Source organism: Rousettus aegyptiacus, unplaced genomic scaffold (assembly GCF_014176215.1).
Source record: "Rousettus aegyptiacus isolate mRouAeg1 unplaced genomic scaffold, mRouAeg1.p scaffold_m13_p_2, whole genome shotgun sequence".
NCBI lineage: Eukaryota > Metazoa > Chordata > Mammalia > Chiroptera > Pteropodidae > Rousettus > Rousettus aegyptiacus.
The window spans coordinates 111,574,915-111,602,278 of NW_023416295.1; the positions used below are offsets into that span (position 1 = coordinate 111,574,915).

Genomic DNA, 27,364 nt, shown 5'->3' on the forward strand with positions numbered 1-27,364 from the left:
TTATCTCTAATCCTATACAACTTTTCAAGATAGCTATTATATCTACAATTTACAGGCAAGTACACTGTCTTCCCTAGATCACCCAGCTAACCACAGAAGTAGTGTGACCAGCTGGAATCCCATATTCCCATAATTGTGATCTTCCACTGCCTTGTAAGGAGCTGTGTCCTGGTAACAGCAAATTGTACCTATGCCAAAATTGTTGAAACAATTAAATTAAAAATAATACAAAGAAAGCACTGAGACCAGTGCTCTAAACAGTGAGTACTTACTTAATATGTTAGCTCTTAATATGATTACTACTATCATTTGATATTTAATAAGGTAGTAACCTTACCTTCTTCTTACTTTCTCTTTTCTCTTGGCCAAAAAGAAGTAAGAGATGAAATATGCCTTTAAGTAGAAAGGGGTGGCTCCATGACTTAAGAGATTTAAGTAAATGTTCTTGCTCCAGGAAATCTTCTCTAGTGGTCAATGCGCAGTTCCTGTAAGATGGAGCCTGTTCGGTAAGTCACAACCTTGCTATTTAACAAGTGTTGGTACCCAATACAAAATCGATTTTCCTGCCTGGCTTAGTCCTTCAGTAGACCAGTATTGATGGACTCATACTGCTTCCTGTGAATTGCCAGGACCAGTATCATAAATAAAGCGATGCTTACTGAAAGCTCTTACTCTTGCTCATTCCCTTCTCTCACACACAGGCTTAGTAGAGATGAACTCAAAATGAGGTTTCCATGGATTTCTAGCCTTCTTCAATTAGCCGACTCATGGCACTGTTTTACCTGGATGTAAGCACAATAGCAGCCAACCTACTTCTAGCAGATGATGGACTGTAGCTGTCAGCTCCTTAATGTAATTATTCCTATCAAGAGCCTTTATACTCTCAACCAATTACCATTTCATGTACTCATCTTAAATTTTTCATATGGGCTCCCTCACACATTCCCATATATTCTTGACACTCATATCAATTTCTTCCTTTCATCCTCTCCCAATAAATAACACCCAGTTACAGGTGAGGTTTCTTCCTTTTTTCTCCTCCCATGAGCATCTCCACAGCTGAGCCTACTTAAATCTTGACTGCTTTTCTGAGTTAATTTTTTACTTCCCTTCCCCAGGCTGTTTGCGGGTGCACAGCTGCCATAAGGCTACCTATCTCTTCCTTCTTCTCCTCTTTAGGCCTCTGGGAGTTTCTTCTAACAATAATGTAAAAAGGGAGTTGTTTGGTCTCCTCAAGGGTCTGCCTACAAGAAAGATAAAAAAAAAAAAAAAAAGAAGAAGATCAAAAACTGAGGAAGAACACTTTGTTACTTACCACTCTGCACAACTATTTGCCTTAATCCTGACAGCACATGAATGAGTATGGATACAAGTCTTCTGATATTACAGAATAGCATTACAACATGCCCCTTATAAGATCTACATGTATGTACATTCATTCATCCACATATGAATCGATCCAATAAAAATACTTACCTACCTGCTATGTGCTAATCACTGTAGTAAATCAGATGGAAACTGGATTGAAGGAGAAAGATCCAGGCCAGGGCCAAAAGCCAGTTGAGACAATGTGGTAGTAGCTCAGGCAAGAGATGATAATGTCCTGATTGAACCCAAATAGTGGTGGTGGGGCTGGGAAGCAGAGATAGAGATAGGAGAGATAAAGAGGATCTATCAAAAGGATGTGGGTATTTATTTAGCCTCACTCCTCCTGGGCGATATTTTGTTTTCTCCCTTATTTATTTAGCCTCACTCCTCCTGGGTGATATTTTGTTTTCTCCCTTATTTTCCTGTGTTCCTTTTGCATCATATTTATTTCGTACTACTCAATTGGATTTTCTTGTGTCCTTATTAGCAGTTTTAAATCAGTCCTGAGGCAACTTTTATTGTTTACATTCATTCATTCATTCACTCACATCCCTTTAGAGTTTATAAATCCTCAGCCTATGAATGGAAGTCACAGAGGAGGATGAGATATCCAGTGAGCACATATAAAAAGAGAAAAAATGGATGATTCTAATTTTAGGGTGAGAACAGGAAAAAGAACTGGCAAAGGAGACTGGAAAAAATCATGAGCTGACCCTGAGAGTACTGTGCTACAGAAGCCAAGGAAGGAAAGTTGACTGTGGGTCAACTGCTGCAGTGAAATTAACTATGATGAAGTACGAAAACAGTTCATTGAATTGGGTAATTAGGAGATGATGGCCAGAAATGGCCATTTATTTCATTGACTTAGTGGAATTAGTCGCCTGACTCTAAAGAATGAGACAAGATGGAAAATAAATGTAATTCATGTGAGGCATTTGACTCGGAATAGGAGATATGAGGAGAAAGCTAGAGGTTGGCTTGTGATCAGGGATGAAGTTGTTTTTTTATATAGAAGAGATTTGGGCATGTTAAGACTGCAAGGAAGAAATAAATTGAGAGTAGGATTTTTTAAAAAAGGAAAAAGTGGTAAGAAGCATTGGGTCAGATTTTGGGTGATTGAAGGCTAGGGGCAAAGACTGAATTAAAGATTGCAGAGGTGGTACAGATTGGGCCCAGCAGATAGTTGTAATATGAGAAGGGCAAGAAGCTTTGAGACCAAAGTATTGAATTTATCATCCAAGTATATAGTAAAGTCACCCAGGATCATGGCATGACTTGGAAGACTATGATCCAGATGCCAAAACCCTCAACAAATGAGGAGTAACCTCAACTGTATAACAACCAGAACAAAGTTAGATGGTGGTATGAACAGCAGGCATAGTCCAAATGAAAGGGGGTTTTGCTTAAAGATGAGAGATGATTTGCCAGAGGTGATGGCAATAGTGGAAACGGTCCAGTGCTGCTTCAGAGCCCATGGGCTCTGGACCATAAGAGGAAATGTTTAAGCAGTCTCCATGTGACACCCCTGAAGGGGAGGCAGAGAGGAGGAACCTTGCTAGGGAAAACTGAACTTCAGTAAGGGTAAGAAGATAGGAGATTAACTGCCACTCTGATATTGTTTGGAGAAAGATTAGAGATGAGGGGTAGAGGAGAAAAGTTCACATCCATCAGTCATCTGTTTCTTTGAAAAAAATGAAGGTGACCACAATGCATGCAAGGCCCCAAATAAATTACCGAGATGCCAGATTAAGGATGTCAAGCCTGGAAAGCAGATCTGAAATGTTAAAGAAATGGAAACCTCCCAACACAAAAACAGCAGCAGCTGCCAGTGTTTACCATTATGTGACCCATTCCAGGAAACTTCTATTTATTTGGAAGAGGAAGAAGGAGAGAGGGGGTGAATAAGATGACCATATCGCCAATGAATACCTCACATTGGAGGATGGGGAAACAATGTTTTTAAGGCATTAATAAATTAACAGTTCTAATTAGAAACACAGGACACCCTGTTATTTCATGGAAATGAATTGTGTGAACAGCTCTACCATCCTGGGGGAAGAAAATCTGAACTTGTTTGTATCCTTTCATAAAACAAAGGATATCAAATATACTTGACTGTCTCGCTTTTAACTTCTTTTTAAAATTAATTTCTTTCATGTTGTGCAGCTAATGAAAATACCTACGAGTAGCCACAGTAACTTTGATGTTATAATTCTCAGAGAACCCTTTTAAGTGAAACGTATAAATCCATTTATGTTTCCCTGGGATTCAAACTCTTGGGCATTTAAGGGGAGGGGAAAATCCAAGTAATCAGTTATTTCTGTAAAGATCATTTGTATGTTATCACACTTACATGTTATCAGAGCTTTGAGTATTACACGATCTGGCTAGCAGCCAGATTGATATAATAAATCTGAATGTCTCTAAATTAAAAAGTCAGTAGATATATGCCAAACAACCTCTGATCCACTACATCAATTTTTGCATAGAAACTATACCCTCTAGAATTCTACATTTTTACAGCACTCTTCCTCATAATGAATAGTACATATCTGATGTAATATCAAGCTCTACCCTTTTTGCCTTAGTTTTTTACATTTATATAATTTTCTAAAGAGCTAAACAAATGACTGTTGCAGTGGTTATTTCCATCAGATTAAATGTACTTTATAAAAACAACTATTATATTTTAAAAATGTTGCTATCTTTCCTTCATCAAAACAACCCACTTCCAATTTAGAATCTGAAAAAGCCAAGCTACTCTAATAAGTTGCTATCTTCTACATTTGATTTATAATAGTTATGTTTTCCCCATCATTATCATCCAATTTTTAAAACTACAAGCATCTGTTGAATACATGGTTCAAAGTAGAAGCAATCATTTAAAACAAATTTGCTTAAAGTAAATATCCCTCAAAATTAAAAAGTAAAAGCTATTATGTTCATTGACTTTTGCTGCTACCAAAGTGCAGCAACTCAAAATAGAAATTTGAACCATATATGTAGCACAGTTTACAAAAGAAGTTAGACATAAAATTTTTTATTGTATTTAAATCTTTTCTGATCTACTATCCCTTGCCTGCCTAACCACTGTCTCATGCCACCATCACCACCCCCCATCACTTTATCTCAACTTTCTTTTTGATTGACAGTGAAATCTGACAATGTTTTCTTTTATGGCTTACTGCATTGATATCATGCTAAAAATACGACTAATATATTAAAAGACCATCCACACTCCAAGAATACTTTTATAGTTCTTTCTCATTTTTCTGGTACTTTCATGAGGATTTTTATAATTAAATATTTAATCTATACCATTTAATTTATAATGAATATAAGCTAGAGTTCTAATTTCCTTCCTTCCTTCCTTCCTTCCTTCCTTCCTTCCTTCCTTCCTTCCTTCCTTTCTTCCTTCCTTCTTTCCTTCCTTCCTTCCTTCCTTCCTTCCTTCCTTCCTTCCTTCCTTTTCTTTTTTCCTCCCTTCATTCATTCCTTCTTTTTTCTTTCTTTCCAAATGTCAGCCAACTACACCAACGGCATGTATTAAAAACATTCTTTCTTCATTGATTTAATGACACCTTTATAATATATTAAATTCTGGCATTAATAATAGTTTACATTCTCATAGTGCTTACAACGGGCTAGGAATTGTTCTAAACACTTCACACATACTGTCCTTACAGCAACTCTATGTAGTATGGACCACTTCATCCCCATTTTATAGATGAGAAATTTGAAATACAGAGTACTTAAGAATTTTCTCAAGGTCGCACATTACACTGCTCCCATCTGCTGCATATACCTTGCCCCAAATTCTGTTTTGTCCCATTACCAATCCCTCAGCTGATATCACACTTTCAATTACTGTAGTTTAACATTTTGACATCTACCAGGGAACATGCCCCTCACTGTTTATCATGTTATTCTCAATCATAACATAAATTTCACCATTAACTCGACAAGTTAAAATATAAATTTTGAATGGAATGATATGAAATTTGCAAATTTGGGAGAATTTATAACACTGAGCCATCACATCCAGAAACATGCCAAGAATCTTCATTTACCTAGATCTTCTTTTTGTCCCTTCAATTAGCTCTCATGATTTTCTTCATATAGATTTCATACATTTCTTGCTAAATTTATCCATAGGCATTATATTTTTTCCATATTTTTTCATTATGTTTCCCACCTCTCATAGGTTTAAACATCAATCATAAAGCTCTTGATTTTTGTACATTTCCCACATCTTACTGAATTCTCTTATTCATTCTAATAGATTTTGCAATTGATTCAATTGGATTTTGAGGCATTTAATTATATCTTCTGAAGAGAAAAATAATCGCATCCATTTCTTGGCAATATTTATAATTCTTTGTTTTCCCATATTACTGCTTTGATTAAAATCTCCAGAACAATTTAAATAAGGCGGTGAGGCAGGAAGTACTGGTTGTCCCCTAGTATCTGTTCTCTTCTTCATCCATAGGAAACCCTAGGTTTTAGATAAACACATGGCAACTCAGAATAAAGGCTACAGTTCCAGCAATCTTGGCAACAAAGTGTGGCTATGGACCAATTACTCGCCAATGTCAGAAGTACCATGTGGCAACTTTCATGAGCATTCTTTAAAAACAGTAGATACCACATTGCCTCCTTTCTTCTATACCCATTGTCCTGTTCTCCACCCTTCTGCCTTAAATACAGATGTGATATCTGGAACTTGAGTTGTCACCTTAAAGTATGAAAATGAAAACCACACCTTAGGAGTGATAGAATGAATCTGAAGAGGCCAGGAGATTGACCCACCCCTCCATCCTTAATTGCCTTGCTACAGTTTTCTTGAACAAGAGAAGAAAGAAAAATAAAACCAAACCTAATCCTAACAGATGCAATCACAATTGAGATGATCACCCTTTTTCTTGAACATAATGGGACTACTACTTATATTTTACTACTTAAAATATTTACCATTGGCTTTTTCTCGATACTATTTCTCAACTTAAGAAAGTTTCCTTCTAATTTATTAAAATTTTAAAATCAGAAATGACTATCTTATCAAATGACTCGAGCATTTATTTAGATCAGCACTGTCCAATAGAACTTTCCACATGATGGAAATGTTTATATCTGTGCTACTATTGTAGCCACTAGCCATATGTGGCTGGCTATTGAGCACTTGAAATGTGGCTAGTGAGAATGAAGAACAAAATTTTTTAAATAATTTCAACTGGAATAGCTACATGGGCTAGTCTCAACCATACTGGACAGAGCAGATCCAGACGATCATGTAGGTATTCTCTTTTAACCTATTAATATAAGATATTGAAATAACAGATATAATAATGCTAACTTATCTTTCATTGCTGGAAAAAATATACTTGGTAATGTTATATTTGAGTTGCTAATATATTATTAATGTAATAAGATGGGGGAAATTGCATTCACCTGGAATCTTATTGCTATATTTGTTCAGAAGAAATGCTTTAGAAGTCTCTTGGGATGGTATATAAGACCGAGAAAGAATGTGCAAATAACAATTATAATGAAATTTGCTCTCCATAATGAAGAAGTATAGAATTTTAAGTCCCAAGTAGAAAAATTGAGAGTGATGAAGTGGAGCCAGTGAGGCTGAGGACGGCATGAGAGAAGAAGAGAAGAATAAAACATTAGTGACATCAGAGAAAGAAACAAGGAAGAAGAAAATTTTCAGATGAGAATTTTTCTGCAAGATTCTCTATGTACCATGTGATATAATTCTGTCTTTGGTCCCCACACGTTTTCAATAAAGTTCACAAAGATCATTAATATTACAGTGTGTGTGTGGCAGGGGTCGGGGGACTTATGAGATGAACTCACAGATAGTCTATTTCTCTGAACTTCTAGACATAAAGCAGGATTTAATTTCCTAAATCTCTTAAAATTAGTTGTGAATTTATTATTGACTAATAAGTGTAATTGAGAGTAACATGGGTTATTTCTAGACAAAAAGTTTTAGTGCCAATGCATGGTTTTCCACATCCCCTTTTTCCTGCCATGGCTACTGGCCATGTTCCAGGTAGTGGAGTCTATGACGACCTATGTCCCTACATGAGAACTATGTACAGTAGAGCCCACAGTTAACCTGTGATGCACACAATTCGAGCAAGAAATAATCTTTGTTATCTTAGGCCACTAAAATGTTTAGATTGTTACTGAAGCCTAACCTGGTCTATCCTGTCTGATATGGAAATTGACAGCTAGTAGTGGAATGTTGCTGTATGAAAAAAAAAAAAAAACCTAAAATATTTGGCATTGGATTAAGCAGTGGAAGGTGGGTGGTAAAGAAAACATTGTTGGAGCATGAAAAGATGAAGATCTATGTTATACAGTGAGAAAACACGTAGTACAAAGCAAATATGAGAATTATGGCCAGAAAAGAATTGTAGCATATGGAGCTGATTGAAATCAAATAGGAAAGAAGTCATGGATGTTTTAGAGAGGTTTGTATTACAAAAGTACCAACCTGGACTAAAAATAATTATGACTGTTCTAGACTTAAATCCTAGCTCCCAGTCTTCTACTGGACAGGAAGTGGGCCAATAAAGCTACTTGTCCCAATAAAGGATAGAGTCCCACTTATCCCCTTCTGATATGACCAGAGAGAATAATAGAAAAAGAAGAATTTCTCTGGGTTAGACACTAGGAATAATAAAGAATAATGATCAAGGAAGCCAAATCAGGACTTGATCAGGAAAACCTCCCACATCAAGAAAAGGGGATCTTTTCCTATTACCCAATCCCTGTGTATATTGAGTAAGTGAGGAGAAGATAACAATTAGGTTTACAAGTTTCCACATCAAAAGAAGTCACATTCAGGCTTGATAGAGACTAATAGGCATTACCTTATTCTTGATAAAGAGATCATCATACATCACACAGAAATCCTGGACTTCGAGTCTGATTTTGTTACACTATGGGAATTTTAAGTAGTATCCCTTGGAAAATGGACACTTGTGTTTTGAATGTAGAAAGGAGAGTGAACCAAATAATTGGTGGCCAGAATGGAGTTCTCTGATAATCGTTAGGACGATTTGTAAATACTCCAGTCCTTTCTGCTTCCAGGATTAATGTAGGATTGTTTTAAATCAATCTTTAAAATTTAGATACAAACATGTGACTTACCTTGGCCAATGTTATCTAAGAAATTGTGTATATCCACTCTGTGACAATGCATTAAAAGCCAGAAAATGGTTCCCCATGCTTCCTTCCTCTGATACCAGTCACTACATAATTTTCCAAACAGGTGACACTTTGAAAGCCTATATCCCTAAGTGGGAAAATCTCCAGCTGACGCTCAATAGAGTAGGAAAGAAATAATCTTTCTTTGTTTTAACCACTAAGAATTTGGGACTGTTACCATACAAAACCTTGTCTATCCCAACAGATATGTTATTGGGTTTTCTGAGTAATCCAGGAAAGGGGTTGAGTTCTGCCCTGACAGTACAGGGCCAATGAGTCATCCTATGAAGACAAGGAAACAGATATCTTCTGCATTACATTCAGGATATATGCATCTATAGTCGTGTATATTCATTGTTCTCTTTATGTGCTAGAATTTTTTCAATTTTTATATCAAAGTTATGCTAGCCTTATAAAACAGACAGACAAATTTTGTGGAGTTATTTTTTTCTGTGCTTTGGAATAGTGAAAGGAACAAAGGAATTATCTGTCCCTTACTTTTTAAGTTCATTCGTAAAACAATTTTGATCAGAAGTATTTCACTTACAAGTGAAAGATACTTAAACCAGCTTTAGCAAAAAAAAAAAAAAATTAATTAATTAATGTTTTGCACTACATATAAGAAAGACAGGAGTAGCACTAGTGACTCAGAGAATGTTAGAACCTTTCGTTTTTCTTTTTTTTACATTTGTATCTGAGTTCTATGTCTCTATATCTGTATGTGTGCCTGTCTCTGTAAATTTCCATCTCTCAGTCAGAGAGTTTCTGTGTCTATCTGTGCCGCGATCCCTGTCTCTCTCCCACCCCCACTGCAAATGGCTTAATTTAAGTGAGACAGGGAGCTGTGACCATACCATTCCCAGCTTACATCACCTCCATTGATCAACCCAGAAGAGAACTTTTCCCACAGATATGAAAACATAATGATAGTAAAGGGCTCTGATTAACTCTGTCTGGTCCTCTGTCCCACCTTGAATTAATATATACAGGATATATGCAAATATTGTTTGACATGGTGGGTTTACTCCTGTAGCCAGAAATCAGTGTACTATAATTCTCTATCAGGGTATAATACCATTGGGGTGAGAGAGAATCCATCCTCAAAGGAAGGAGCAGTACTGACTAATATAAGGAAAAAGAGAGAAAGATATATAGAGGGACACAATCACTAGGCCAATAAACAAAATAGATATCCACTTGAAAAAAAAAAAAAAAGAAATGGGCCTAGCTCTGGATGGAGAATAAATCTTTGGCAGGCAACCTTTTTCAATTAATTCCATGGTCATTGGTCTATTCAGGTTTTCTACTTGAGTCAATTTTGATAATTTTTATGTTTTTAGAAAATTGATTTCATCTAGATTTTCAAATTTATTGGCAAAGAGTTAAACAGGCTTTTCCACAGGCTTTTCCTCATAATGTCTATCAAAATGAAAGCCAATGGCATAATGCCAAGGGCAACTCCATAAAAACTATTCTCTGGGGAACTAAAACAAAAGTATTTCAGGCTGCTGCGCTCTCTTGGTTTAGCTTCATCCAGGAATAAACCTGAGTGTGTCTAGAGAATAGATGGGCAGCATATCCTTCAGGCAATTCTCCATACATATTACTTTTCACAACTGAGCTTTTGATAGGTACTGGGCAGCAGAGAATTCTAGGTTATAACCTCTGACAAGTACTTGGAGTACAAATTATTTAACAATGCTCAATTTCATATGTCTCCTTGGTCGGCCAAAATATAGAGAGTTGGCATTCTCATATGAAAGTTGAGACATCTAAATAGGACATATGTCTTCAGAGAAGATACTACAGGACCACACAAAAGTAGGCCCATGGAATAAGTACTCATGGAGAGGGCCAAGCTTTTCTCAGAACAACTGAACGGCTAGACAAAACATAAGACAGAATAACAAATAACATTCTGGGAGAGCTTGGAAGAAGTGGATGTGCAGCCATCAGAGGGTATGAATTACAGCAGGTAGAAAAAAAAATGTCACACAGGTTTCACTGAGAAAGTAGTAGTGGACATGGGATTTCAGTGGGCAGAAGGTAAACAGAGGGGCAAGAAAGAACACCATGACCATGTCTTATGAAACATATTTCTTGAGAGTTTAGGGAATGCATAGAGGAATAAAACAAAGATTGGATGAAAAGATGAACCAGACAATGTGATGTAACAAAGTCCAAACTGAACACTGCATGATATGGAAAATGGCCCTGAGAGACAAAAGGCCTTGCACGTCCCAACTTCAGCTGAGCTCCCAGGTGCTTTTAGCCAAATGAATAATCACAGATATAATCACATGAAGCAGAGAAAAAGTACAGCTGAGCCCTGCCTGAATTCAAATTAACATTGAGAAACAATAGGCTGCTGTGGTTTTAAGCCATCAGGTCTGGCTATGACTTGTTCTCTTAGGTACATGCTCAGGACTAGAACTGCTTGCCCAGGCTTATGCTACCCTTATAACTAACGTGAGCAATGTGATGGTCAGAATTCTACATCTAAACCATCCTTCATAAAGGACCCATGAATTTTTTCTTCTTTGAGAAGGAGCACAAAGGTATGGGTTTTGGGGGGGAAAAAAAAAAGTAAATCCAATGGCACTGTTATTTATACAGTCACCTTGTGTGCACTTTCTTTCGTTTTCCCCAAATTATAAAATGTTTCTCTTTATTGTGATTTCAACAATGCCTTGAATTACTGTCTAGATGTTCTAAACCTAATGTTCTATATTTTTTCCATTACAATGCATATGATGGCTGACATTTACAGGAGTGGCACACTCACGTGGGCTTATCTCTGGGACTCCGAAAGTTCACTCCATTTGCTATATAATCCTCTTGCCTCCGTTCTTTAGCACAGCTCAGTTTGGATGTATTGATTTCGTGAATAATTGTGAAAATCTAAAATGCAATTCGAAATTATCATGTTAAATTTGTTGCAATAACCTCGATTCAAGTTTCCCAGACAATGGGAGCAAAAATTCCCCGATTCGTTGCTTATGCCATTCGCTTCTATGTAAACTGCCCATCCTCCTTTATCGCCTCTAGGTTATTCAGCCTTTTATAGCCACTTGCTCTCTCTAGTTCCCTCTCCGAAGTCAGAATCTATTGTTTTCTCAACAGGTTCTCATGGCCTATTAAGTGTACTTCTATGATGTGGGACTGCATTTTATTAAATTACCTCTCTTTTTGTCTCTCTTGCTGGGAAGACAGGTCCAGTTATTATCTTGACTCTTCCAGTTCCAGTATAACTGCACAGCAAACAGTAGGTACCTGGTAATTTTTGACAGTATTAAAATTAAAGGTTAAAACTAAAACTGTCATCTGTTTAGCAAAATGTAAACAAACTTAAATGGAAGAAAATATTCTGATGATTGATTTTGGGTAAGACCATTTTAGATAAAAATTATTCGTGAGTATTATAATAATATAAATTAATTACAAAAGCAATGGTGGAAGGACAAAAGAAAAAATCAGAACCAAAACAACTCAAATAAAGATGTAATAATTGTGAATAATTCTAGGAAATCATTAATAATACAGAAATAAATATATTTCTTTTCTAGTTTTCTACTATCCTCTATTCTTCCTAGAACTTGAAATCAGGTTTATAATTTGACCCTAGAAATAAGTACTATATCTCAAATAAGCATATAATCTAGGACCACATGGAATCTTTCTTCATCATTAATCTCAAGGCAAGGTCTTCAGTAGCAGGAGAAAGGAGAAGTTGGGGTTGGGGAGGAGGAATCCTGACCAGTTAGGACTTTACTTTTTTTACTTATTCTTACAACTACAGAGGAAATAGCGATAAGTCAGAGAATAGAGAGAACTATTATAAAATTCCAGTTAGTATCTTCAGGTAATTTAGGAGCTATTATATTCACTGAAACAACAACAGATGGCAGTAAAAAGAGCAATCAGAGAAATTTCTGGAAGGGAGTAGCTCCACCAATAATTTCAAAGACTCCCTGATGTAGCACTCAAGACTGTAGCACTCAAGTTAGCAGCCATATTTCCAAGAATAGTTTCCACCTTTGCAAAACAGCAGTGTTAAACTAAGCTGAGGGGATCTGACATTGATCATTTTGACACCCATCTTTTTAATCAACTTTATTAAAGTATAATTCACATACAGTAAACTATATTTATTTTAAGTATACCATTAGAAGAGTTTTGATCATTTATAACTACCACAATTTGTAATGGTCACTATAATCCAGATATAGAATATTTTCCTCACCTAAAAGTGTTCACTGTGGCTCTTGGCAGTCAATCTCATCTCACTCCTGACCCTAGAAAACCAGTTATCACCTTTCTGTACCAGTAGGTTATTTTCACTTTTTAGAATTCCAAGTAAATGGAATCACGCAATGTGTACTCTTCTTTAATGAATATATTTTTAAGATTCTTCCATGTTATGTGTGTTCACTGTATGGCCAGCCATACCACAGTTTGTTTATTCACTCATTTGTTGCTGGACTTTGAGTTGTTTCCGGTTTGTTGCTTTTATGAATAAAGTTGCTATGAATTTCATGAACAAGACTGTGTTGACATATATTTCATTTATCTTAGATAAATACATATACATGGAATTTCTAGGTAATATAACTGCATGCTTAACTTAAACTGCAAAACTTTTCCAAAGTGTGTATACCCTTTTATAATCCCCTCCAGTAATATGTGTTTCAGTGCTTCACATCTTTACCAACACTTGATATTGTTAATATTTTTCTTTTTTTTAGACACTCCGGGGAAATGAGTGACAGTATATTACTGTAGTTTTAGTTTGCATTTTCCTGACAATCAATAATGCTAAACATCTTTTTATGTGTTTATTGGCCATTTCTATATCATTTGTGTGTGTGTGTGTGCCAAGTATCTGTTCAATTCCGTTGCTCATTTACTATTGGGTTGTTTACCTTTTTATTTTTGAGTTGTGAGATTTCCTTATATATCCTGGATACAAAGTATCTTTTACATATATATGCATTAGAATAATTTCTCCCAGTCTGTGGCATGCCTTTCATTTCCTTAATGGTTTCTTTCAAGGAATAATAGGTTTTAATTTTGATACTAACTTATCTTTTTACAAAATTCTATGGTTTATATTATCTAAGAAACTTTTGCCTACTTCAACATCACATAGACTGTCTCCTATACTTTATTCTAGAAGTTTGATCGTTTTGGCCTTTACAATTTTGTCTGTGATCAATTTCAAGATACTCCTTGGAGATGGTGTGAACTATGTGCTAAAATTTGTTTTACTCCACATAAATAGCCAGTTATTCCAATACCCTTTGTTGAAGACATTATAATTTGATCCATTGAGTTACCTTGAAATCTTTACCAATAAACAATTGTGTGTGTGTGTATCTGAACTATCTATGGTAGTCCATTGATCTATATATCTATTTTACACTAATAATTCACTTTCTTAATTTAAGTTCTGTAACATAGCATCTTGAAACTTAGGTACTTTAAATTTTCCAACTTGATTCTTATTTTTCAAAATTTTATTAGACACGTTAGATCTTCATTTCCATATAAATTTGATAATAAATATGCCAATATCTACAAAAGAAAGGATGCTGGAATTTTAATTGAGATTGTTAAATCAATAAAACCATTTGGGGAATTTTGAAACTAATAGTTATGATTCCTCCAATCCATGAATGTACATATATTTTTCCTAACTATATACCTTGCTTCTTAATTTTCAACCAACATTCTTTTTCATAAAAAAAGCATTTATTACTATAAATTTCACTCTATATCTTTCCTGCACATCCTTTTATATGCACTTTTGAAGTCATTATCATTGAGTTCTAAGTATATTTCAGTATATTTTATATTACTTCTTTTTGACTTAAGTGTTTTATTTAGAATATATATTTTAAAATATTCAAATGTATGTGTACCTTTTTATGTTTCTTTATTCTTTCTTCAGGCAAATCGTTGGTTTGCTTTCCTTTTTTTATTTTTAAGGTAAAATATATACAATGTACTATCTGCCATTTTTAACATTTTTAAGTGTACAAATCAGTGTCATTAATTATATTCACAATGTTGTGCAACCATCACCAGTATCTATGTCCAAAACTTTTCATGACCTCAAACAAAAAGTCTGTAACCATTAAGCAATAACACCCTCATTCCTCCCTTCCTCCAGCCCCTGGTAACCCTAATCTACTTTCTGTCTCTATGAATTTGCCTATTCTTGATAATCCTCATAAGTGGAATCATGCACTCTTTGTCCTTCCACATCTGGCTTATTTCACTCAGCATCATGTCCTCAAATTTCATCCATATTGCAGCATGTATAAAACTTCATTCCTTTATATGGCTAAATAACATTCCATTGTATGTGACACATATATATGGGTATGGGTATGGGGGTGTGTGTATCACATTTTGTTTATCCATTCATCTGTTAATGGATATTAGGGTTGTTTCTACCATCTGGCTATTCCAAATAATGCTGTAATGAAAACTGATGTACAAATGTCTATACAAGACCCTGCTTTCAATTATTTTGGGTATATAACTAAGAGTGGAAATGTGGTTTTCTTTCTTATTTGATTTTTTCCTTCTACTGGTTGAAGATTACAGACTCTAAATCTACTTGTTATTGATTATCTTTTAAATAATACCTTGCATTCATAATAACTAACAAGCCTGCATTTAATATTTTAACCCCCTCCAAACAATACAAGAAGTTTAGAAACTTAACTCTGATATCCTCCCTCCTGGCTTACATAGATTTGTTTTCTAGAATTCGGTTCTGTCTTTTTTTAACCTCACAAAGTATTTATTATCATTATTATACTTATTATTACTGATATAATTATTATTACTGGTATGCTGAAGTGATACAAATTAAATAACAACCACTAAGAGAATAGAGAGTGTATAACTTAAAAAACAGGAGAATAGCAAAGTAAATTTTTTATTTTTTTTGATGTAAAAATATTCAAATTTTTAAAGTCAGACACGAATAAAAATAGATAAATAAAAAAATAAAAATCCTCAAAAATATTCTTTAAATTCTGTGCAGAGCAAACAAAATGCCAGGGTAGCAACTTTCGGCTCAAATTTAAAAATCTGTGTTGTAAGTTGACATTGCTGTTATGGGTAACTCTGGTTAAACATATACCTATGTACTGGTAGAATACGACATATCATTTACTCTGACTACATTAATCAGTTTCTAAACTATGTCATCTCAAGTACTCTAAATTCCTTCCTCAATGCTTTATTTGTGGCTTAGCAGGCCCACAACGCTCAATAGTTAATTTGTTCAGCATATAATCCTTTAGTGTCCTAACGTGGCAGCGCAGTTCCAGGCACTGGGGACACAACATTGAATATACAGACAAAAACGAACGCCTTCAGACTGGAATAGACATTTCTTCAAAGAAGACATACAAATAGCCAATAAGGACACAAAAAGATACTCAATATCACTAATCATCAGGTAAATAGAAACCAAAACCATAGTGAAATACCACATCACACCCACTAAAATGGCTGCTATTAAATAAATAAGTAAGTAAGTAAGTAAGTAAATAAATAAATAAATAGGCCAGGTAATAAATGTTGTCAAGAATGTAGAGAAACTAGAACCCTGTACATTGTAGGTAGGAATGTAAAATGGTATGGCTGCAATGGAGAATAGTTTGAGAATTCGTCAAAAAATTCAAAATATAACTATCACATCACCCAGTAATTCCACTTTTGGATACAAACTCAAAAGAATTGAAATCAGTGTCTCATAGAGAGATTTGTATACTCAATTCATAGCAGCATTATTCACAGTAACTAAACTACAGAAGCAACCCACAGACAGATGAATATATAAGTAATATGTTATATATACACACAATGAAATATTATTCGGCCTTAAAAAGGAAGAAATTCTGATCTATGTTACAACATGAATGAACCTTGAAGACATTATGTTAAATGAAATAAGCCAGTCACAAAAAAAAAAAAAAAATGAGATTCCACTTTTATGAGGTACTTAGCATAGTCATATTGTAGAGACAGAAAGTAGAATTGTGGTTGCCAGGGACTGAGGGTGAAGAGGAAGAACAGGGGAGTTATTTTTTAATGGATGCGAAGTTTCAGTTTGGGAAGATGGAGAGTTCCGAAGGTGGACAGTGGCGATGGTGGTACAACAGTGAGAAAGTACTTAACGCCATGAACTATACAAATAAAATGGTGAAAATGATCAGTTTTATGTGTTATGTATATTTTTTCACAACAACAAAAAAAAAACCTTTAATTCCTTTAAGGAGTTTACATAGTGAAAAAGAAAGAAAATGAACAAATAAATGAACCATGACATGCCAAATGGTGGAAATATTCTAGAAAAAAAAAACAAAACAAAACAAGGAAAGAAAAAATGCTGGGGGTGGGGCTCCTGGCAGAGGCAGCGATCAGGGGAGACTTCACCAAGGAGGCGACTTTTGAGCAAAGACCTTGTATCGGTGAGGGCTGGCTGTCCACAAACATTCACAGCCCCTTTTAGAGCAGAACTGTCACTGGGAGGTGGCCTCAGAACTAGGACTACACTTCCTAGGGACCCCTGCATGTAGACACAGCTGCATAACCAATTTTCACCTATGCACTTTGAGTAGATATGTACTCTGTCTTACATCTAGGCTGGGGTTTTATGAATCCGATATGGTTCCTCCACTGTCTCTTCCCTTTCTGCCAACTGAAGCAAAAGATGCTGAGGTTTTAGAACAGTGCTTTCCAAGGGAAATATAATGTGAGCCATGTTTGTTATTTAAAATTTCCTAATAGCCACATTAGCATAATACTACTATTAATATAAGTAAAAGGAAATGGGTGAAATTCATTTTAGTAATGCATTTTTTAACTCAGTACTTCCAAAAATTATTTCAACGTGTATTCAACAGACTATATTAATGAGATATTTTTTTTCAAAATTTAGTGTGTGTTTTATACTTACAGCACATTTGAAATGCTACTAGCCACCTTTTAAGTACTTAACAGCCACATGTGGCACCACAGTGAATAACTCAGGTCTAGAATACGGTAGAACCATAAAAGGAAAGGAGGTGAGTCCCTGAATCTCCATATGGAGGACAGTCACCCATCAACCAGGAGCACCCACATTTTATTATCATATGTGAGAAGAATGAACTTATTCATATCGGTCTTCCAAAGTTGAAGTTCTTTGTTACAGAAAATAATTCCTTAAAGAGTCGTATTAAAAACAAAAAAACTGAAATATACAGAATTGGCTTAGCAATCAAGTAAATAGATAGCACGAAATGGAAGTGGAAGCTGCAAATCAGAGACCTATGTTAAGCAGCAGTAAAACTATTACTTATATATGCTTGTAAGAAAGCACTAGTACCTAGTGATCCTGTAGCATTAGAGACAGTAGTTTGAAAGATTCAGAATGCCTATACATGCTGTATTAGTCTCCTGGAGCTGTCACGACAAAATGCCAAAGACTGGGTGGCTTACACAACAGACACATATTTTCTCGCATCTCTAGGGCCTAGAAGTCCAAGATCAAGGTGCCAGCAGGGCTGGTTTCTGGTGAGACCTCTCTCCTTGGCTTTAAAATAACCATCTTCTTACTGTGTCCTCACTTGAGCCTTGTCTGGTCTTGTCTCTTACATACATATTCCTGGTGTCTCTTCCACTTCTTGTAAGGACACAGGTCTTATTGGATTAGGGTCTCACTATTATTACTACTTTGACCCTTAATTACCTCCTTAAAGGCCCTATCTCCAAATACAGTCACATTGAGGATTAGGGCTTCCACATATAAATTTTGGGGGACACAAATTAGTACATAAAAGATGCAGAATGCTCCTCTCTGCATTGAACAAAGATGATAACAAAGAAATGTGTTCTGGAAAAAACCGGCTGCTTTGCAAGCAAAAGTAAAAGACAATAAAGAGAATCTAGAAATGAAGATGGGTTTGGGGCCTTGCCGGTTTGGAAAGTTGGCTATTTCTAGGCAGCAAACAGTAGGCGATAAGACCTGAAATGCTTTTAGTAAAAGCATCCATTAAGTTGTTTTAGTTAAGAGGTTTGCAAGGCAGAAACACAGCTTGTAGTAACTTATGTCTCTTCACATCTATTGCTTCAAGGGGCCCCAAGTTAGCCCAAGTGAATTAAGAGAGAGAGAAGTATAGGGGCAAAAAAGAAAAGAAATAGAGCCAGCTTGGGAATCGTTTCCAAGAAAGGACTTTGGGTATGGTTACTGACACATGGAACTAACTGGAAATCAAGGGAATAATGTTTCTAAAGAATAGTGATGTAGACCTTAAAAAGCCTATGACTGTAAAACATCCATCTTCTCAGGGACCTCAAACACCCACCAGCAAGAAGAAGGCTGTGAAAGCTGTGCAAGCTCCAAGGAAGTCATATTCCTTACTGATGATCTCAGGTATTGCCAGAAAGAATAAATGAACAAGAAAGAACATCTCAGAGGGCAGGGCCAAGGACCATAGAGAACAGTAAACAAGCAAGTCCTGCCCATTGAGCAGGACCACACTCTAATAAAGGATTTCCTCCACCTCGAGGGCTGAGAGCCATCCCAATGCTAGCCTCGCTGGATCCCTCATTGCTGTGGACCAGTTACTGCAATGTATCTCCCAGTCTGCCCTTTTCCCAATAAGAGTTTCTACTAAGGTTATCCTGTTCCTGCTCCATACTTTTTGTATGAGTTTTGTTGGTAGGAAGTGGGCAGACAATTTGTCTTTGAATTCATAGGTTTCAGAACCAAAGGAACACATTATCCAGAGTGCCTGGACTTTATCCTGGGTGCTGACCTGGGTGAAACTTTGGGTTGTCTCCTTTCGGGAGGAAGCCACACAGATATTTGGTGGCCAGAGGGGAGTCTGTGGCAGAAATGGCTAGCTGCCCCATTAGTTCTTATTCCCTGTCCTTGCTGGGATGACACTACAGAGCCAGTGGTTATGATCACAGCTCCTCTTGAATCCAGGGGTTGTGTGCCTAGTTGTTCTCTCACAAGACAATGTGAGTAGAAGTTATGTATGCCTTGTCCACTGTCTGTTTCCACTTCCACTGGCTAGAAACAGAGAATTCAGGGATCCGCCTAAAGAGATTGCATGGCCACAAATGAAAGGAGCCTGGGTCTCAGAGTTACCACATACAGGAAAGCCAAGTACCACCCAGGAAGACCATTATCAGACTGTTACATGAGTGAGAGGCAAACTTCTGTTTTGTTAAGGCACTGAAAATTTAAGGTTTCTTTGCTTTAGAAGCTAACATTACCCTAATTGATATGCTTCTGAAAGAAGTGAAGGGAAGAGCTATGCAGCTCTCCAGACAAAAAGCATTCCAGGCAGAGGGAACAGTGAATGCATGGCCCTTGGGCAGGAGAATAAGTGTGTCCAAGGATTAGCAAGAAGCTTAACATGGGTGAAGCAAAGCAAACAAGTGGGAAAGTTGAAGGTGATAAGATCAGAGCTATAAAAAGACGCCAGATCATTAAGACCTTGTAGGCCATTGTAAGGACTTTGGCTTTTACTTTGAATGAGTCGGGAAGCCATTGGAGAGTTGAGAGAAGAAGGAAGACATGATCTGACATTTTAATTAGGATTACTGTAGCTGGTGCTTAGGAACAAATTACAGAAAGGCAGCAAAAAGAGAGACCAGTTTTGAGACTATTATAACAACCCAGGGAAGAAATGAAGGTGGTTTAGAACCAAGGTGGTAGAAGTGCTAAGCAGTGTTTGGAGTGTGGATATATCTTTATGATAGTGACAAAAGCTCCTGGTCTCCAATTCAGGCATATATAATATTCATGTTCTGGCTGGCTCAAGTCAGAGAGCTACACATGCATCAAGAGCAGAAATTGGCTCCTAGCAGCTCATAAAACACTTGGTGTCCTCTGCAGTCAAAAAGGGCTCTGTAGTTGCATAATAGTATTATTGCTTCAATACAGATATTATTAATGTGTAAAAAGTAAACGAAACTAATCTAAACTCTTATGAATGCTTTCAGAGTTACCCCGCCCATAAAAACTTTTCATTGAGATTTAATGCTATTAAAATATAGTCAGCTCGGTGCCATCTTTACTATTAACCATGAGATTGCCACTGGCCAGAGAGATAGGATTGTTTTGCATGCTTTCAAACAGTCAATTGTGATGGCTCCAACACAAATTAGACTATCTCTTTAAATAGGATAAGTACTGAGATGTCAGTTTTACAACCAGGAAATTTGGTGGCTTGCCTTACAGACTGCAGGAAGGTTTCTTTCACTTATTTTCTAATTGCATATTTAACAAGAGAATCATTAGAAAATGGCGAGAGCAAAATTATTTTCTTACTATTGTGAAATTTTAATTCATCTCTTGCAAAAGGAAGAGGTTAATTTTAGCCTTATAGTTACACTGGCAATATTGTTTGCTTTCCACTCTTTATAATATGTTCCCAGTTATGATTCAGATAAGTTAGTAAATTTTTATTCCATTATAAGAGTCACTGGAAAAAAGATAAATTGTTTACATAACTGTATTGTTCTTCAATTAGCAACTTTGCTTAGTTTATGTTGACACTAAGTTGGACTTTTGTTGAAAATTTTAATTATTTAAAAAAAAACACAGGATTACAAAAAATTTAGTAAAAAAGCAAATGCAAATTACTCTAAGTGGATACTCTAGCATCATGCTATTTTATTAGCACACATCAATAAAATATTTAACAACCATGAGACAAGTAAAGAAATCAGTAAAATTGAAGAACAAATTTCCAGAGCAAATTCGGCAAGCTTAAGAAAATAGTAAAAGTGGCCACATGGGAACAAAATCAAACAATAAGAAATCCAGTAAAACTACATATTGAAAACAGGAAGAAATCCTCTTTCAGGCAAAAAGAGAGGCAGAATTTAACTTCATCAGCTAAAAAAACTGTTGAATACTGAAACATAAAGGAATTAGACACATACACACGAAGGATGTTAGACAAGTTTACTAAGTAGTTGTAGGCTTAAGAGATATAAATACAACAAAATATTGTATATTTTGCAAAAAAAAAAAACAGAGGGAATAGAAAAATATTCATACTTTACTTACCTAAACTACATAAAGTATGCTTTCCTCGATAAGGACCATGACTTTTTAAAACAACAGTAAAGAAAAGAAATAATTTTTTGGCACAATCACTGTCAATAACAGACATCTGGAGAAGAGAGAAAAAGAACTAAAGTATGTCAGTAACATGTAGACCAAAAGAATATGTCCTAATTTGTAGGATCTTATAGGTCTCAGTGCTAGATGGTATCATTTTTATGTATGTGTGTAGCTGAAAATTGGAAAAAAGCAAAAGTCTCTGTTCTACCATCTTGGAAGTGGCAGTTTACTTGATAGGTATGCTCTATCTAGAGATTTTGTCCATTGCAGATTTTATTCATATCTTTTCAATCATTAACAAGAATAATAATCTAGAGATCATATTAATTGGTCATGTACTCCTCCATTTTCCACACGCCTTTCTGAATCTTTCTCCTTTCATCAGGAGGCTCTTTCCCTTCTGACCCCATAAGAAATATAGAGTGACTCTCCCCCCCATTTGTTTCTGCCTGAAGGAAGGAACAGCTCCTATCTCCAATCTTACGTGATTTCTCTCACATCTGCTCTAGTCAACTTAGCCTGCCCTGAGCTCACTCTTCTCGGGGCCTTGTCCCTTTGGGATTCTATTCCCTACAACCACACTAATAAACCCAGATAAGTGTAGTGAGGACATTAGTGGCCATCTTAGTTTGTGACTAAAAGAGTAGAAAGAAGCATCTTAGGAAATCATTCATCCAAAGATACCAATTACAATGTCTCAGCCATTGGAGGAGGGGAGGAATTATCAGTATAACATAATGGCCGCTATCCAGATTTGGCCCCCAGCCAACACCCCATGACAGAATACTCAGGAAAAGGGATAAGAAGTGAAAAATAACCACCAACAGAATATGATTGTTCTCTGACTCCTTATTTCAGCACAGAGGCACTGGCCTGTTATGACTTCCCTGGAGGGTAGGAGGAGGGCAAGAGGGCAGCCAAGGCCACCTTCTATACTCTGTGGGAGCAGCACCCTGCAGAACCATTAGCTGCAGAAACATCAGTCCCAGAGGCAGCGAAGATCCAGGTCTGGCTCTACTTGATAGCAGCAGCAGTAGCTGGCACCATTGAAGGCACAATGACATCACGGAGCATCCCTGAACTTCTGAGTGCCAACAGCTTCATTGACAGGAGGAAACCATGGTACTTAGAGATACCTGATGTCATGAACCACAAGCAAAAGCAGAAAGAAACCATCGTCTGGCAGTGAAGGCTTTAGGTGTCAGGGAAAGTTGAAAGGCCGTGTTTGAGAGTATGTGTGGCTGGGGATGCCCGGAATTCAGTGGGGAGGCAGGAGTGTCTTTGAAGAAAGCCAGAAAGTCTAGTATATCATAGAAGGTATATCAGAGGAACAATGTTTAATACTTTAAGGTTAACCCCATTTTCACCCCCAGATATAGTCTGAAGAAAGATGCCTTCATACGCTACAGTTATGATATTCGTTAAATGATTACTCTTTCCAGGGACTGTTTGCATTTTAATGGGGACTTCTTATAAATGATAGCTTAACTTTTGTACATGAACATTTCTGCCTGATTCCTTGGCAAAGGCCTAGGCTAATGTATCTCCATTTGGGCTCAATACTCTACTTCTCTAGTTCTTCCAGGGTGGAAGGTCCTATATAGGTAAGGTAGTTCTGGTTAAAAAAAGGCAATATTTGTAGTATTTAAATTTAAGTTTCCAAGCCCCGAGCCTCTAACCCCAAACTCCTCTTTTTGCTGCACAATGAAAACATTTTCATTTGGTCCCATAAAGTAGTATAATGAATAAATGTTATTAAAATAGTGCTATTAGGTAGATATAAAAAGTTACATTCAGCCATTTAATTCTAAGTTTAGGAAAATGAAGGTGACAAAGGTCAGCCTTTGGCCTGATATCTTTTTATCATTCTCATTATTTATGTATGTATAAACATATACAATGTAATGTATAGAGATGTATTCAGTTTCACCAAATATAGAAATAAAAAAGTGATTTCATGTTCAAATTTTAAAAGTCAGCAATATTCTTACGTATCCACACTAAGTGATTAGGAGTTAGTAGCAAACAGTTTTAAGAAGATATCCTCAGTATCCAAAGAGTATTTAGAATGACAATTGACAGGTTCTTCAGAAGTCTTCCAAATCAGCCCTACCACTTTAAAGAGAAAGCTGAGGCCTAAATAGGCAAAAAATTTTGTTCCAGGTCACCCAGAACGTTCATGGCCAAGCTTAGTCTAGAACTACATCTCTCTATTCCTCAAGTTAATTCCTTCCCTTTGGGTAAGGATCTAGAGGTTAAAAAGAAGCTTGTCCCCCATTTTCTCCAGAATCTCAGTTCAAGGGCAGTATTGAATCCTCATTTTTACTGTCCCATTTTTACTGTGGTCCTTCAAAAAAATAAACCCAAACCCACAGCATAAAAGTAGCACCATGTAAGGTGGCGCCCCATAATACACTCTCTATTATCCCATTGTTCCAAGAAACACTCAACCTAGGTCAAAATCCATCCTATCTGTTGTGATCTGGAATGTTTGTTACAGCACAACCCCCTCCCAGCATCCATATCTTCAAAACGCACACACAAGCGCACGCGCGCGCGCACACACACACACACACACACACATGCACACTAAATATACTATCTTTTCATCTACTGAGAATGCAAATGACACAATCAATAAGGAAACCGACCATGCTCCATAGTGCGAAGGGTGACAAAGCGCCTGTAAAGATAAAGAATGAATTTCCTCTGTTCCCTGTAAACACAGAATCAGAGCTTAGGCACTTCCCTTTGAAACTGGACATCTGGATATCATATGAGATGGGAGACATCACTGCCCTTTGGTATTAATCTGATATTTTTATGCTAAGGCCATGATCAAGAACCAATCATGGACTCATTCTCTTCCTGACATTGCTTGGGATCAGTCCAGAAAAAATTTTCTGCCTTCTCTGAACTTGCTAGCAGATAGAGAAACAAATGTGTCATATTCCCAGACTGATGAATGGCTGAAGACACAGGCCATTTTAAATGGCAGCCCTTAGTTAAACAAGATGCTGAACTGATCCACTCAAAGAGATTTAAGAATTGTCAAGATGTAAAGCCAAGGTTCCCCTGTTACCCATATGTTGAAAACTCAGTTTCTAATTCCCTTCTGTGGTTGTACTTTTGTGGACAGACGTTACATCAAGATGACAGTGCTTGCAGTAGAGGAAGAAAAGGAAAATATCTGAAGAAGCTTATATATTAACTGCACAACTCAGACTTCTCACTAACGTGAATTATATTTCACTACAGTATATTCTTCTTGTAAAATATAATAAATCTTGGGATTTGGAACCCAAAAAGGTAAAAGATCACTTGCAAGTTTGAAAAGCTATGAATTAAGTCTTTCGCAGAGAGGAATATCAGATAACGTCTGTATATATTATCCTGATCACAGCCCTTGTTGCTCATTCTCCTGTTATACTTCTACCAGAAACCCATCAGATTTCTCATTTGCAACCTCAACCCCTTCCAAATACCAGTGATATAGCCACACACCAGCAAGACCCAGGTCACTGAAACCTCTGCACTCACTTCTGAGGTTAACATAGCCCAACTCTCATTGGTGGGACTTGAGAATCCATTTCTAAAACCACTGAGTCAGAGGTAGGCAAAGGAATTGATACAAATAACTAGCAGGCTGCTAAGGAACAAAACAGTAAGCATTAAAAATACTTAATATCCAAGTCCAATTCTAGAAATCTCTGGGTGTAGAGTTCAGGTATTGGTGTTTTGTAAAATGTCCCCAGGTAATTCTAAAGCCTAGATAAGGCTGAGAACCATGGGCCTAGCACAACACAGGCCCTGGGGACTCTTGCCATATAGGTAATACCACACTGGGCCAAAGTTGAGGACCTTTCAGGCAGAAATTATTGGGGAAGAACTGTAAAACACTTCAATTAGCATGAAACTTTGTATGGCAGTTTTAAAATATGGCCCCAAATTCTTTGATATTTATCCCAGTAAGAAGTAGGATGCATGTCTTCTCCTCGTGCATATAGGTGGATCTCTGACTGCTGCATCCAAAAATATATAGCAGAACAGATGCTATCTTAGGTCTGAGGCTACATCACAAATGACAATGTAATTTCTGCACTGAGGGCTGGGACACTCTTGGAGCCCTGAGACCCACAGAAGTCTTAACTACTTTAGCCACGGTTCTGTAAGGAAGATCAGGCCAGATGGAAAGGCCAAATGCAGGGATTCAATGCCCGACCTGATTTCCCAGCCACCATCAGTTATCAACTGAATAACAGAGATTGACAGATTATTTACAAATTCTGGAACCTGAAAGCATCAATATAAATGAGAATGTTGGAGTAATGTCTCAGAATATGCAGACTGTTTAAAAATATATATATTTGGGAGCTGAGGGGTAGAAAGTGGAGCACTTGATACTGAAAGGATAAGAAGAAGAATGATATCCTCACTATAAAGTATATGGTTTTTAGGAAAATGGCTACAGAGATGCTTTAGAGAAGGCTGTCTCAAATTCCAATAGCGGGACATCCCACAAAATGATTTACCAATATTCTTCAAAACTGTCAAGGTCATCAAAAACAAATAAAGTACCTGTATGAGAAATTGTCACAGCCAAGAAGAGCCTAAGGAGACATGACGAGTAGATGGAATGTGGCACCCTGGAAGAGATTTTTTAGTTTTTAGGTAAAAATTAAGGAAATCTGACTTAATTTGACTTCAGTTAAGAATAATAAATCAATATTGGTTCGTTTATTTTAACAAAAGTATTATACACATGTAAAACGTTAATAAATAGGTGAAAGGGAGTGCCAAATATACAGGAATTCTGTCCAGCTCAATTTTTCTGTAAAAGTGTTCTAAACGATTACATCTATTAAAACACACACAGCTGTCTCTATTAATATTTCCATTTTAAATAAGAAACTAGAGTTGAAGGAAGTGAAACATTTAATACAAATCAGTAATGTTGAAGAAATTTTCTCGACTGTTTCCCAGAATGCTAGTCCATATTGCAAATTATTTAATAAGGCTCTTTTTTCTTTCTAATTATTGCGATGTTCTGAAATGGAAGCACCACTGAGAAACTTTTCTGGACTTGCAAGAAAAGAAAAGAAAAGAAAAGAAAAGAAAAGAAAAGAAAACAAAACAAAACATCTGGTTCTGCTTGCAGTCTAGTTTCCAGGGCTAACTGGCATGCCATCTGCTCGCAGCAAAGTGGTAACCATGGTTCACGTGTCGCACCAGCGTTCGGTGTTAGGAAGTTTGCCCCAACAAGCCTGGACAACTTGGCTTCTGCGCAGGTTGCTGGGGGGCGGGAGGTGGCGGTAGCAGCATCCAGGGCTTGTATATCGTTTTTCCAAACTCCATCTGCTTCCCCGACCCCTGACTGTGCCCGCGGTCTCCCCGCGCGGCAAGCCCAGGGGACTTGAGCGGGTCTTTTATGTATAACAAAAGAACCCTCCTCCTCCTCCTCCCGCCGCCCCGCCTGCCCCCCACCTTGGCTTCCCGCGGCCGCCTGGCCCGCGTCTTCAGCAGGAATTGGCTCCCAAGCCCGAGGTTTCCAGGTACCCGGAAGGGGGAGGGGGACTCAGGCGGCAACAATTGGGCGGCTGCGGGCGAAACGCGCGGCCAGGAGCG

At 36.9% G+C, this 27,364-nt stretch overlaps 1 long non-coding RNA gene across 1 annotated transcript; it reads right to left on the minus strand.

The window, feature by feature from the left end:
- LOC107507156 lies at nucleotides 1-27,333 on the minus strand. The gene is made up of 5 exons (XR_001596105.2): nucleotides 27,224-27,333; nucleotides 26,318-26,385; nucleotides 11,771-11,862; nucleotides 1,481-1,632; nucleotides 1-1,244 (listed from the first exon to the last, which is right to left on the minus strand). It is a non-coding gene; the product is annotated as an uncharacterized LOC107507156 (long non-coding RNA).
- Nucleotides 27,334-27,364: the final 31 nt, after the last annotated feature.